Here is a 13,607-nt window from a genome sequence, read left to right as displayed (position 1 = left end):
TTTCCCAGGGCCTACTTTTAACACTTTTCCCAGGGCTTGCCAAGCCTAACTTTCTTTCTAACTCCCCGAATTTTCTATGATTTTAAAATCTTTTACTATCAACAGAACTGTGCAAACTGCCCCGAGACAAATCCCTTCTGCACCAAGAATTAGCTTGTGACATTTTTACAGAGAAAAATACAATGTGTGGTGCCAATGACCTACCAAGATCACTTGATTCCCAAGCAAATGTTAGTTGTGTGTGCTGATCTGGACAATTTAAGTACATACTTGTTTTTATCATTTGCAAGTTGCCATAGGCACCTCGCATAATTCCTTAATGGGCTTCCAAGAATCAGCTGGGAGACCTGAGAAGTTCATTCGTACTCTGCAGAATTTTAGGTTGCTGTAACACTGCACCTAGAACATGCATTCACTGTAGAATGAGCTGCGATTGAACAGATCACAGCCAGGATGTAGCTTGTGGAGAGCAGGGGTAATGGGTCAGGAGGGGCTGGACAGTGATTTGGTAGCAGTGTGGCCTTTTCCTCCTGGGAAGCCATCCTGAATCTCTTGCCCTGTGCTGGTGATCAGAATTCAGTTCCAGTGTGTGACTCCAGGCATATGGCCTGGGCTAGGAAAAAGCCACCAGTGCTGGGAGGAGATTAGTTGGTGCTGCCCTGGTTAGGTGGTTATTACTGCTCAAGGAAACTGCTGGATTTTTCTGTGTACTCTCAATTTTGTGTTGCAGTCCTCTGGCATAAATAAATCCAGTGTCTGTTCTTCCAACAGGGGAAGTCTAGATCTTGATATTTAATAAAAGAAAGGGTCATATTTCCTTTCCAACACCAGCTTGCCTAAAACTGTTATAAGCAAGTCATTCTTTTGAAAACATACAGGGAATAAAAGATGTTTAATGTGCTTGAATCAAAAACATGCTAGAACAATAATTAATGTTTTAATCTACTTTTTATGCTGAGAGCCCATTTATAATTGACGTGTCTGGACACTTTGATAGAGCCTGTGTTTGATTATTAAAATGTGCTGTGGAATTTTACAAATCCATCATACAGACACCCACTCCATAAACTGGTGTAATATACAAGCACACTATTTACATTTGAGAGATAGCCACAGTCTTGACACAGTTTTAATAATAAATAGAAAGTGACAGAGCTAAAAAGAATATTCTAACACCTGGTTTAGTGGAAGGTGTCCCTTCCCACAGAAGGGGTGTGGGAACTGGACGATCTTTAATGTCCCTTCCAAAGCCCTACAGTAGCTTCTGTTGCTTTTCCTGCCCCACAGGTGCGGTGCTTTGGGTTATAGCAGTAGCTGAGAAGTGGGACAGATCTGAAGGGTTCCCAGCTCCTGCTTGCTGTAATCTTTCCATCATCCACTTTTTCCAAAATACCAGACTCATCCATAAAAACACGTATTTCTGGAGGTGGAGTGACAAGGCTGTGTGGAGAGAAGTGCAGGTGGAAGGGGTAGAGTTACCAGGGTGACTTTAATGGAATGCAGCTGCACAGAAGTCTTCATTAACAGGATCAAGCCATCGACTGAGATTGGTACTGCCTGTAAAGCCAGAGACAGGAATTTGAGAGCTGTCCCTGCTGTAAAGCCTCCTTCTCCTTGGGAACTGGTCCTGTCAGGATTACACTGACATTTTTGTCACCCTCCCATCATGTGGCTGTATCCCTGGAGCCAGGCCCTTGCTGCTTTGCAATGGGGCAGGAATGGAAAGTGCTGGCAGCCTCCACCTGCTGATGGGTGGGAGTGCCAATTCTTAGTGTTTGTCCTTTCCTTCTCATTTTTCCCCTTCCCTTTTTCCTTTCCAATGTTTTCTATTGTGTTGTTTCTTGCAGGGAGCCATCCTCACAGTAGCTGCTCTAAGTCTCCTTGGCAATTCGTCTTTCAAACCATGAAAGCAACTCATTCAAATTCTTCCTCTCCATGAGCACTCCATGAGCTGTGTTTGTGTCTGTATGAAGGGACCTTGCTGTTCCTTCTCTTACAAGCTGCTAAAATTTCCCCAAAGAGTAAAAGTCATTGTCAGTTTTTCATGAATGATTTTTCTCTTTTTTTGTAAATTAATATTTTGATAAAGACTAGATGAATGTGTTACTTTGGAGGAAAAAGATTAGTGTAGATGGGCCTTTCTGCCCTCTGTGGAGATGGTTTCCTCTGCCATTCAAAATTTTCTAGGAGGGTGAGACTGTCAATAGGATGTAAAGAGTGACATATGAAGAGATGAGTTTTGAGACAAGTGATAAAGAAATCGAGACAGCAGTACTGCAGACTGGCATATCTTTGCTGTCCCATCTTCTCCATCAACCAACCCTACTATAAAGAACTTAAAAATGAGGAAAAAAGCCCCAAACACAATGAACCACCTCTGTTTTTTTTCGCATTTTGATTTATACAAAGTGCATTAGAGTACCTTTGGCATTTATTTCCCCACTTAGTTTTCTAAGCCTTTTCCTCTATGTCATTCCTTTACAAGAAGAGTCCCCAGAGTCATTCTGCTCTATCCACTGGCTACAATTGAAGTTACTAAGGATGGTTCCATTGATGCCCTCTCTCACACTGCATGTAACTCATTTCACACACCTCAGCAAGGAGCCAATAAAATAATACAGAATAGCAGCTAAATATTAGAGGAGAATGGAGTAGCTTGGTCAAAAACTGATTAGTTTTATCTATAGAACTGTAACTGGATGCTTGGATGGGAGCTCCCCAAATCTGCTGTCATAAAATGCTGGGGAATTGCAGTCAAGGTGCTTCATGCTGTTCCCTGAACTGTATTCCAGATGTCATTGGGATTTACTTGCTTCAGAGAGCTGCAGCCTGCATCAAGCTCATCCTTGGGCTGCAGGGAGCACATTCCCTCTGACACTGGGGTGCTTCAGCTTCCTTTGGGGAACAGAGCCCACCTATAGGGTTATGCCCATATTGGTAAATAGGAAGTTGAAATATATTATCTGAAATGGCAGAGGTGTAATGAAAATGTTCTTTTTTTGTTTTTTGTTTGTTGGTAGTGGTGGTTGGGGTTTATATTTTTGTTGTTGTTTTTGTTGTTGGTTTTGTTTTGTTTTGTTTTGTTTTCCTGGGAGTGATGAGGTCTAGTTTGTCCCTGGGGTTAGATGTCTTTCAAGACCACCTGTCACATAATCCATTTGCCAGCCCCAAGAGAACATAACAAGTATTTTAAAGTCTGTAAACACAGCACTACTCAGGCTTTCAAGTATCAAAAGCCAGCAAAAATAAATGCACAGTGTTAAAAAACCACAAGTACCAAAGTAGTTCTTGTTGTGAATGTTTTTACTAGGAATACTATTGCAGACATATAATCTGACCTTAAACACAACTGAAGAACACAATACTGTTATAAAATAGGAAAAAGTCTGGAGAGTTTGGGTCATATAAAATTATACTAGTGTCATAGTAAGATAAAGATTCCTAGTGAAGTCAAATATTTGTATTTTGTTATCTATTCTGCAGACACATCAACTAAAATTATGGAAGAAATGAATAAACTTCAACTTACAGCCTCATTCTAGCATCCAATTTTTCTGTGTGCTTCCCCCTACATATTTCCCCTCAATATTTTGGCATTCCGACTCCTTGTCCACCCCAATTTTCCTCCCTTTTGTGCCCCCCTTGCACTGCAGACAGAGGTGGTCCAACAGCTTCTTCCCCTCTCCATACTCAGAGCTGCCAGTGTGTCACTGGGAAGGTATCTGGTAGAGAAGCTGTATTTGAAATGCAGAAAAGCTGTGTAAAATCTTTGGAAACACCAGCTGGCTGCTGTGTATAAGAATTTAAATGTTTCTCAGTGGTGCAAGAAGAATTTCTTTATCCTTCCTCCAGCATTAAAAAAATATCAAAGATAGCAGATAACATTTTGACTGAGCCAGTGTGTTAGGGATGCAGAAGTACAGCCAGATCCAGTAATGAGCTAATTTTCCTTCCCCCTTTTACCTTTTGATTCAAGGCAGCTGGGATATGTGTGTCTGTCTGTGTGCAGCCTTCCTGGCTGTGTTGTCTTTTTGGCAGGAAAATGTTGAATAGGGAGGGTTTGAAATTTTTGGGGTGTTTGGTCAGCCTCCTCTGGTGCAGCTGTATCCTGGGGTTTTTTTGTTTTGTTTTTTTGTGGTTATAGGTTTATGGTTTTGTGGGTATAGGGGATTTCTGTATGCCCACAGGTAGGAACTGTGTGTGCAGAAATGTAGCATCTCCTGGTTGTGTCAGGTTGGCAGTGAACAGGTGGAAATAGGCTGCAGAAAGGGATTTTCCTGGATCTTGGACACCAAGCCAAGAGGGCAAGAGCTGTTGACAGAATTTCTGGTAGGGGATCCCCACTGTGGAAATGTTGACTGTGGCTCACTGCTAAATTTAGAGCCATGTAAAACACGTACCCTGGACTTTATGCAGAGCAGATGGTCCAACAGGCTTTACTGGTTGGAGTGTGTCAAATAACAGATTGTCTAGAAAAGTTTGCTTACTTTTGGCAGACAATTTAATTCAGCTCATAGTGTGTTACCGAAGTTCACTGTGCATCTCTGCAGAAGTGGGCAGCTAACACATTTTGTGTCATCTGCTATACCAAAAGTTTTTTAAATAATAAAAAAAAAAATAAAGTAGAAGTTGTGTCCCTACTTGTTCTCTTGAGTGGAGGTGGGAAAAGGCAGCTCCAGTGTGTGAGTAGAAAATGAAATCCAGAAAATTGATTCATATTCCAAAGCCACAATCTCCTTCCAGTTGGTACAACTTTATTTTTCATTCTCTTTTAATATGCCGTTTGAAATAATTCCTCCCTTTATTTTAGAATCAGGAAAACATAAAAGTCTCATGCTTTATTGAAAAAAAAAATAAAAAAAATAAAAAAATAGATTCTACAAACTTTTAACATCTACACAGAACATGTTATTAATTGTAGTACCAGCTATCACCAGGTTCAATAAACCCAAGTAGTGTTTAATAAGAAGTGAGCATACACAAACATGAATGTTAAAGTACTGATAAAGCTACCAGCTTGTTAATATTAAGAATGATCATCTTGTGAAAGGTTCCTTGGAAGAACTGGATTCTTTAGGTCCCTTTAGGTAAGTCATTGCATATTTTTCTCTTCTTTGAGGCAGTTTATTGAAAACATTGTAGTGTAATCCAGACAAAAGTACCCCACTGAGCTGTCTCACCTGGACTGGTCTGTCATGCTCAGCAGGCAGGGCAAGGCTTTACACCCAAGTGACTTTCTATTGCAATGCTCTTTTAGCTTTATCAGATGTGTGACAGTGTGAAACTACTGCCCAGTCACCTCCTTGCTGTTTAGCTGAGCTCATGCATTAAGTACCCCTAAAGACCTGGCCTTGAACCACTGTTTACAGGTGATACCTGAGGAGCATGAAGTCCGGCAGACTATGCTTGTATGCGATCCCAAGGCGTGGCCATGTCTTTAAAATGGCCTTTTTCCTCTAATAAATGTCATATCTGTAGCTATGAATCACTGTGGATGTTTTATGTGTCAGCGCCTTGTTGCACATCTTGAATGTGAAATCCCTTTTCTGAGGTGTGTCTTCTGTGAATGCCCAACTCAGGCTGAGAGTCAGTAAGTTGGTAAGATCAGTGAGCTCTTCAACATGAGCCCTAAAACCCATTCTTTTTCCTTCTGCAGACCATTAATCCAGTGACTGCCTTGCCCAAATGGATGGCCAGCAGTGTGTCAGGTGCTGTGACGGGTCTGTAGGTGCAGGGTGGGAATTTTGTTGACAAGGACGAGGGTGGGGGATGCCCTCGCTCTCCACAATTCCTGCGGGGCTCTGCCTTTTTCCAAACCTGGACGACAGCAGGCTCCCTCTGTGCAAATCCAGCTTTGCTGACAGACAATGCTGTTGCCAGCTGGCACAGTTTTATTATGACTTTATTATTAATCAGGGTTTGTCAGTTTTCTATTGCTCAGCCTGCCTTGTTCTCAGCAGTGGAGCTGCCAGAGCCTCCAGTGGGGTGAGACTATATAAGAAGTACCTCTTTTTCCACAGTCATTTGCCACCTCCTGGGGAGACTAAAACCTGCCCAGAGCCTCCAGCTCCATGGCTGAGGGGATGTGGTGGTATCTGGGGAAGTGGCCTGTGAGGAGAAGCAGCAAATACCCCATGCCTGTTTTGAATTGTGGCAGGGCAAGGAGGGAAGTGGATTTGTGTTTTACCTGGAGGAGGAGAACAAGCAGGCACGGGAAGCCTGGAAGAGGAAGAAATTTGGCTGGTTTTGAAGGGACAGCTGGAGGGTGCACAGGGAAGGCTTATATTTTCTCAACAGCCTCGCAGTTCTCTTTGTCTTACCTTCCAAGAAGATGCTTACAGCAGAAAGACAGTAACACATGCAAGAAAACACAATCCTGAAGGATGGTTGGGAACCTGCAGGTGTGTGTCCTCTAGAGGAAAGGTGTCCTGGTTTTAAAGCATTAGCTAAAAAAATTACTAGAAAACCTACTCATTTCTTGCCATGAGATATGGATTAGGAGAAGGGAAAAACAGGCTTAAAACTTAAAAGAAAGAAAGTTTATTAACAAAACTACAAGAATAAGAAACCAGAATAAAACCTCCAGAAACCCTTTTTCCCCACCACCCAACCATTCCCTTGTTTAATTTGCAACATAGAGACAACAAAACCTGGTGGTTAAAACAGTTCTAACTTTGCTATAGTCTTTTCATCAGTCTTTGTAGAGATAAAGAAGTTCTCTTTTGTCAGTCTATGGAGTTTTTCACAAGAAAACCATTTTCTCATGGCTTTCTATTTCTCTGACGCCAGCCACCTGGAAAACACTGCCATCAGTCCTCTCCTTCCATTTCACACCACTCTGAGGTGTGTTCGTGGGCCATGATTCAAAAGGGTGTCATTTTAAGGATGAGTTCTTCAAAGGCAAAAGTTCTCTTCATCTGTCTCTGTGATCATCCCTGGAAACAGAAGTTTTCTCTTTGTCTCTTAGGGACCACAAATCTTCAACAACTCTCACTTCTTTTTTCTGTTCCAGGATCTCATAGGATCACAACTACTTCACCATTTGCTTAGATCCACACTTTGAAATATTCCATTCCCCCCAAAATACTCTGTCATGAATTTAAGGAGTTTTTTCAGCACATTATTGTCCATCTCCATAGCTTTAAAAAAGCTTATTTTCAGCTTATTAAGGCATCTCCTTATTTCTCTCCCCATCTGAAGCTTAATTCCTTTCTTCACTGTCTTTGACAGTTTATGTTGTCTCTTTACATGTTGATCACTCTCTCTCTTGCCCTCTCTCTGGAAAAAGGATTAATCTGCAGGTCTCATCTGGGTAGTGAAAGAGTTAAAATCTGGCTCAAGCCACAGCAGGTATTCATGGTGCCGGGTGGCGCTCAGAGCCAGGAGCCTCCCCGGGAAAAGCTTCAGCCATTCTGGAGGCTTCCCAGGAGGCTGCAGCAGAGCCCAGCCTGGGGCCGGGAGAAGCCCTGCAGGCCCCATCAGCAGGCCCAGCCCAGCCCCTGCCTGGGCTGCATGGCCTGGGGAGGGGATGGGAGCCAGCTGGAGTTCTGCTACCTTTCAATACCAGAAACCAAAGAGAGAGAGAAATTCCCGGGTTTAGAGTTGAAAGGGTGGTGGTGTTCACAGGCTGATCTCACTTTTCAATGGTCAGAACTACTGCCAGTTGTCAGAAATGGACAGTTATTGGCCAGGAGGAAAAAAACCTCCCAGCAGCCTCCAGCAGCCTTAACTTCCTTAGCTGTTTCCCTTTGTTTCTTAAATGCCAGTCTGTCACAAAAGGGCTCAGTGACCAGCAGGGTGTGTGGTGTGCTTTAATGCCACCTCTGCGGTCCCAGCTTGTAATGCTTCTGCTGGTGCAGAGCCTAAGACAGGTGACCTGAGCCTTTGCTGGAGCCCAGCTACATATAATCTGTCACATAAATGCTCAGGACAATACCCACTAGGGAAACGCTGGCGGGAAGACACTACTTCCAAAGAGATTTTTTAATGGCTTGGTAATCAAGTTTATCAAAATCCATCAGCAAACAGCCTCACTGAGCACGCTGGAAAATTCTCTGTTCTCTGACTTCTCACTACCTTGTTCTTTGTGAGGTTATTCCTACAAAACTGGGTATGAAAAGCTGCCAGCACTGGTGGTAATACACAGGCGTAAGTTACCACACATCTCTGAGAGCAGAAGAATAAAGGTCTCTCAGAGGTAACTGTGTATGAGAAGAGGTGCAGTGCATGCCAGGCAGGCAATGCCTTCCCTCCTACCTCCTCTACCCAGAGGAGGCACTGATACTGTCCAGAAATGGTGCTTTCTCTGGCCTGTGGGTGTCCTTTTTTCAAGACTCCCACCATTGACTTAGCTGTGAATTCAGTGGGAGTTAAACCAAATTAGAGCATGTTGGAAAATCCTATTCAAAATACATAGTCTGCCATTGTGGGGATGCTGCATGGATGTCTTCCAGAGCAGCTCCTAGACCAAGCAGGATCATCACAGAGTGCTTGTGAGAGTCACAGACTCCACCCGTGGGACAGAAATGGAAGGTAGGGTGGGAGGAGTGTGGGCATCTAGGTGCTGACCTGTTACAGGGAGAACCACAGACACATGTCTGGGAGGTGATTCCCACCTCCCCCTCCTCACAACTTGCCTCTGGAACAAAATCTATCACAAATTTGGTGGCTCCAGAAAATCCATTTGTTGCTGGCTTGGAGCCAGTCCAATTGAGAAACGATCCTTTGCAATCCTAGTAGCAGCATGAAATACTCTGGTTTTGTTCATAAGCTATTTTGGATTAGCTGCAGATAATTGTGCTGATTGTTCAGTGGCAGCCTCTCTGCATACTTAGCCATATTTGCATGTAGCAAAGAGTGCTGGACCATGAACGAGGATATTTCTGTATTACTTTTCAATATCTCTGATTTCCTCTCACCCAAGCACTGAAGCAAATTCAGCATGAGTGATTTAAGAATTAATTGTCTATCGGGAAGCTGAAATAAGCAGACTATGGAAATCCTGCTTCCATTATCTCTGAAGAAATGGCTGTGGACAACCAGTGGTTTCCAAGCAAGGGGTTTGGTTTTTATCTGATTGATAATCAGACATGGCAAACTCCATTGCAAATAGCCTAAATTAGTGTATTGGAAAATTAACTAATAGCTGGAGATATGTGCTTCTCTAAAATTATTCTTTCTGTGATTTGACAGCTCTAGTAACCAATTGCTGTGAGTTTAATTTAATATTTATCTTTCTGTGAGGTTGTGTTCTAATGCTTGTTTTAGCTTGATGTGTTCTAATGAAGATTATTTATTAAAAAAAAATAAAGGGGAGGGTGTTTTGCAAACTAGATTGATTTCATAGCAAGGAAAGCCAGGGTGAGGTGGTCCTCATGCCAAGCACTGGAAACAGGGGTGGCCAAGGGTCGTCTCCACAGAAAAACATCCCACCACATAGGCATGGCAGGGGCAGGCACTGTTCCTGCAGAGGGACTGGGACTCTGGGGAGATGCTGCTGCATAACCTGTTTTTCAGGATTTTTTAGGCCCTGTTATTTTTAATTTTATAATGCTGTTTCTCAGCTCTATAGTTTCTGACAGTGTGTAGGGAGGAGGTGTGTGTGTGTGTACTCATCTGCCTTCCTGCAAGAGAAAATCTGTATAAAATTCCTTTTGGAGGTGCCCAAATGAACATAATGACTAAATGGTGAATAATCCAGCAAATGAGACATTTCAGGAACTATTTTATGATATGAGAAGTTGAAAATCTGAACAAACACATGCTGAATTAAAGAACTTTCCATGAGGGTGGAGGTTTGCCAGAAAGACTATAGTTACAAATCTGTATTTCTCTGTGATTACAAATCAATGCAGAGACATCATTTAATTTGCAAAGGGAAAGAAAAAAGCACTGATGAAAACCAGCACCTCTGACAGAGCTCTGTGCTAGACACTTGGAGGATGGCTCTGCTTGGGTAGAATCTCCTGCCTGACAGTGATGAGGTGGCTGTGCACTGGGACATGAGACAACCTTATGAAGGTTATTTTTCTTTAATACAGTGGTCACACTTCCAGCCCTTTTCTTCTGTTTTCTGGATTCCAGTGTCTGAAGTATACACCTGATAATTACCATGGGAAGAGCCACTGTGATAGTGGTACCTTTTTTTTTTCTTGGGGAAAAAAAGTAGCCAAAAAACAGACTTTAAAGTGGTGACTTTAAGTGGTGATTCTTCAACGATTGTCTCAAGTAGGTGAGAGCAAATCTCAGATAATGGGTCTAGAAAAATAATACCATTAAGGGTGTGCTCTCTATAATTCCTAATAAAAATATCCAGGCTCATCTGCATTCAAAGGATGCTCTACTGTCTTGCTACTTAAAGAAAGAAAAAAAAAAAAAAAAGGTGTGGAGCTGCTAACCTTTATTTCCCACTCAGATTCCAATGCCATTTTCAGTTATTTGTATGCAATTTTTCTCCTTTCTTCTGGGCTTTGTTTTTTCCCCCCCTTTTAAGCTTTGCACTTAATCCTACACCATGTCAATAAATACACTAAGATGCAGAATCTGGCTTCAGATTTACACTTTTTGCCTGGCTTTGCCTTGTCCTTTCTCTCTCTGGCGCTCTCGGGAGGCTGGGGCAGGGGAAGAGAAAAAAGTGGGAATGTGTAAGAGGCATTTCTGGCACTGCTGCTCTTGTGAGCTTCTGGAGCTTATGCGGAGCTGAAGAGAAGCAGGTGCCTTCTTCATGCCTCTGTCAGTATTTTAAAGGAGGAATCATCCCTCCCTCCTTCTTTTAACCCCAGGTGCTCTGGTGTCACTGGAATGAAGGGTTCTGTCCCTCTGCTCTCATCCTGGCTGATAATAACATGCCAATATAGGTGCTTGAACATGTTGAGAAGACATGAGGACTCCCTGAGACTTCCTGTCTTTATTTTTAAGTGGTAATCCTTCTGTAATGCTAGATAAAATAATTTGATGGAAGGACTCAGTTGTGTTGCTCTCCTTATTGGGCATAGGGTGAAGTTCAGGTGCTGGTGTTGAGCCCTGGAGCTGTGCATGGAAGGGTCTTGGTGAGATTACAGAAACCCAAGCTGTTCTTGTCTGGTATTCATCCTTCAGGTGGGTGAACCCTGGCCTGTAGCAATGCTGACACGGCATCAGGAAGCGGACAGCCTATGGCTTCAGCTGAGTGTGTCACCACAAGTGTAGGACAGGGCTGGCCCACACTGGCTGCTTCTGTGTTCTTTCCAGCTCTGTAAAACTCCTAAAATGCTGTTGCCTGTCCTAAGATTTTGCCATCATTTTGTGCTTTGGGTCAGCAAAAGCTGGCTTGACAACAATTGGCTTTTTTAGACCTGTGCATAGTCGTAGGGCAGGAATATTGTGTTATTATTGCTTTTCCACAAATATCTTCCTTCAGCTGGAAGATGCTCTGACACTTTGCCTTCTTAAAGCTGAAGGAGAGAGAAGATTCAGCTTCAAGAATTTTGAACTTTATTACTGTCATGGGGTGACATGTGTTGCTTGTATCCCAAATTGCCTGGTTTATGTTACATATTAAGTTCTGCACCTTTAAGTCTGGCTCTGAGAGCGAAGAGGGGGAAGAATAAACCACAGTTTGTGTTGAGAAAGAGCACTCACTGCCCCAAATCCTGCTCCTGGACTGTTTTGTCTGCAGCACAGACAGACAGCAGGACAGAGCTCTCTCCTTTGCTTTTAGTTAGTTTTTAGCTAGCTGAGGCAAAGAAGTTCTCTGGACTGTTTTTTCCTCCTTTTTCCTTGGATCTGTTCAAATGTGCTCTGGACTGAAAACCCAGAAAAACACCAGGAGCTCATGCCTGTGGCCCACCGGGGCCTGAGCCTCAGCACTTTCCAGCGATAAGAACCTGAGTGAGCCCAGCTACACTACATGAAAAGGACTTTTCTGGATGTGCCACCTCTTTGAACAGCAAGAGGTTTTATTGTTTAATATTATTCAATTTCTGTTAAATAAACTGGTTTTTTCCATTTTTCTCTAAGGAAATATTTTCCTGAACCAGCTGGGAGAGGGGCTGCTTGAATTTGCTTTCTGGAGGTACCCCATTTGGAGGTTTTCTCCCAGATTTGCCCTAAATCAGGACAATTACCCAGGAACAACACTTGTAATTTAATCTAATTACTGTCTACTTAATAACTCTTAAAGGTACTGATTTCCTTGAGCAGGGCCCTGTTTTCAAGTGTTTTTCCAGGAACAACTGTGTAGTTAAAAAATTATTTAACTCTGTTGGCCAGGTATTGCAAAAGCAAGATATGATTCTTTGGGGTTTTTTTCTGTTTCAGTTCATATCCTATAGGAGTATTTCCACTGCACTTAATACAGGAACACCTGACTGTGTTTCCCAAACTCCTTGCCGTGAGATCAAAATGATGTCACGGCTGATATTTCTTTCTTCTGCCAAACTGAAGTTGATTAAAACAGGCAAAGACATCTTAAAAAGGAACAATCTTTTTGAGAGGGAAATGCATATTAAAGTTAATTTCCTTGCCCCATCCTGAACATACACAGAGAAGAGGACACTGCCCAACACTTTATGCATGCCCCCAGAGACAGACTTTGTTGTTGCTGCTATTTTCCTGGGAGGCAGTTGGATAGCAACTGTGAGTAATAAAAACCCTTAAAGAGAGAGTTCAGTGTAGGATTCCCTCTAGGAAAGTGCCAATCAAAGGTATCCAAAATTCAAACACAACAGAAGCAGCCCTATTTACTCTCGACGCGTCTTGTCCAGCAGTTTCTATCCTGTGCTGCAATGAGCCATTGGGGTGGGCAGTGCCTTTGAAGGTTGGAGTCCCCGTGAGCAGGATATTGTGCACCAGGTGCTCCTACCCATGACTCCTCCTCGAGAGCACAGCTTCCACCTAGAGCTGGGCACTGCAGAGAAGAGGTGCACAAGGAACTTCCACATCCGTGTGCAGCTGGAGTGCACCTGCATGAGGGAGCAGGGTGGTGAGAACATGCTGTGCTTCCTGTAGCACCCCCTGTGCACCTTTTAGAGCTGGCTGTAGGTTATCGTGGCATTTTATACCAAGGGCGGAGGGTTGTTCTTTTATTTATGTTTTCATATCTAATGTTTTATTCTGGTTCTTTGTAGGATAGCTTATTTCTTTTGGTCTCATGTTGAAATTATTTTTTTAGATCCGTTTGAAATTATTTTTTTAGATCCGTTAATTCCAGAGCTATTACGCTGAAAGAATGACATCAAAATCAAGGTATTTTAGCATAGGAATATAGACTTCTATATCACAAATACATAAACTATCTATAAACATTGTAATATAAATAAATCACCCCTTCTTACATGTATTGTATTACAAAGAAGAATGGGTGTGTTCTGAGTGAAAGGCTTCTGTATGGAAACTTACTGTGATATGCTGTATTTTCATAGTAAGAGAAAATTAATGTAAAATCAGGCGCAATTGTTTGGTTTTTTTTCCTTTGCTCATTTGCCTACTTCCTCTTCTCTTTCACTTCTTTTCCTGAGGAAAAATACCCATTCCTCATTTTCTGCTTAATCCATGAGCCAGGTGTTTAGTAAAGGGAACCGAAGATTTTAATTTTCAACCCCCTCTCCTTCATGAAAGGAGGAGGACTG

Source organism: Cyanistes caeruleus, chromosome 4, assembly GCF_971803275.1.
Source record: "Cyanistes caeruleus chromosome 4, bCyaCae1.hap1.1, whole genome shotgun sequence".
Lineage (NCBI taxonomy): Eukaryota > Metazoa > Chordata > Aves > Passeriformes > Paridae > Cyanistes > Cyanistes caeruleus.
This window is presented reverse-complemented; position numbering follows the sequence as displayed.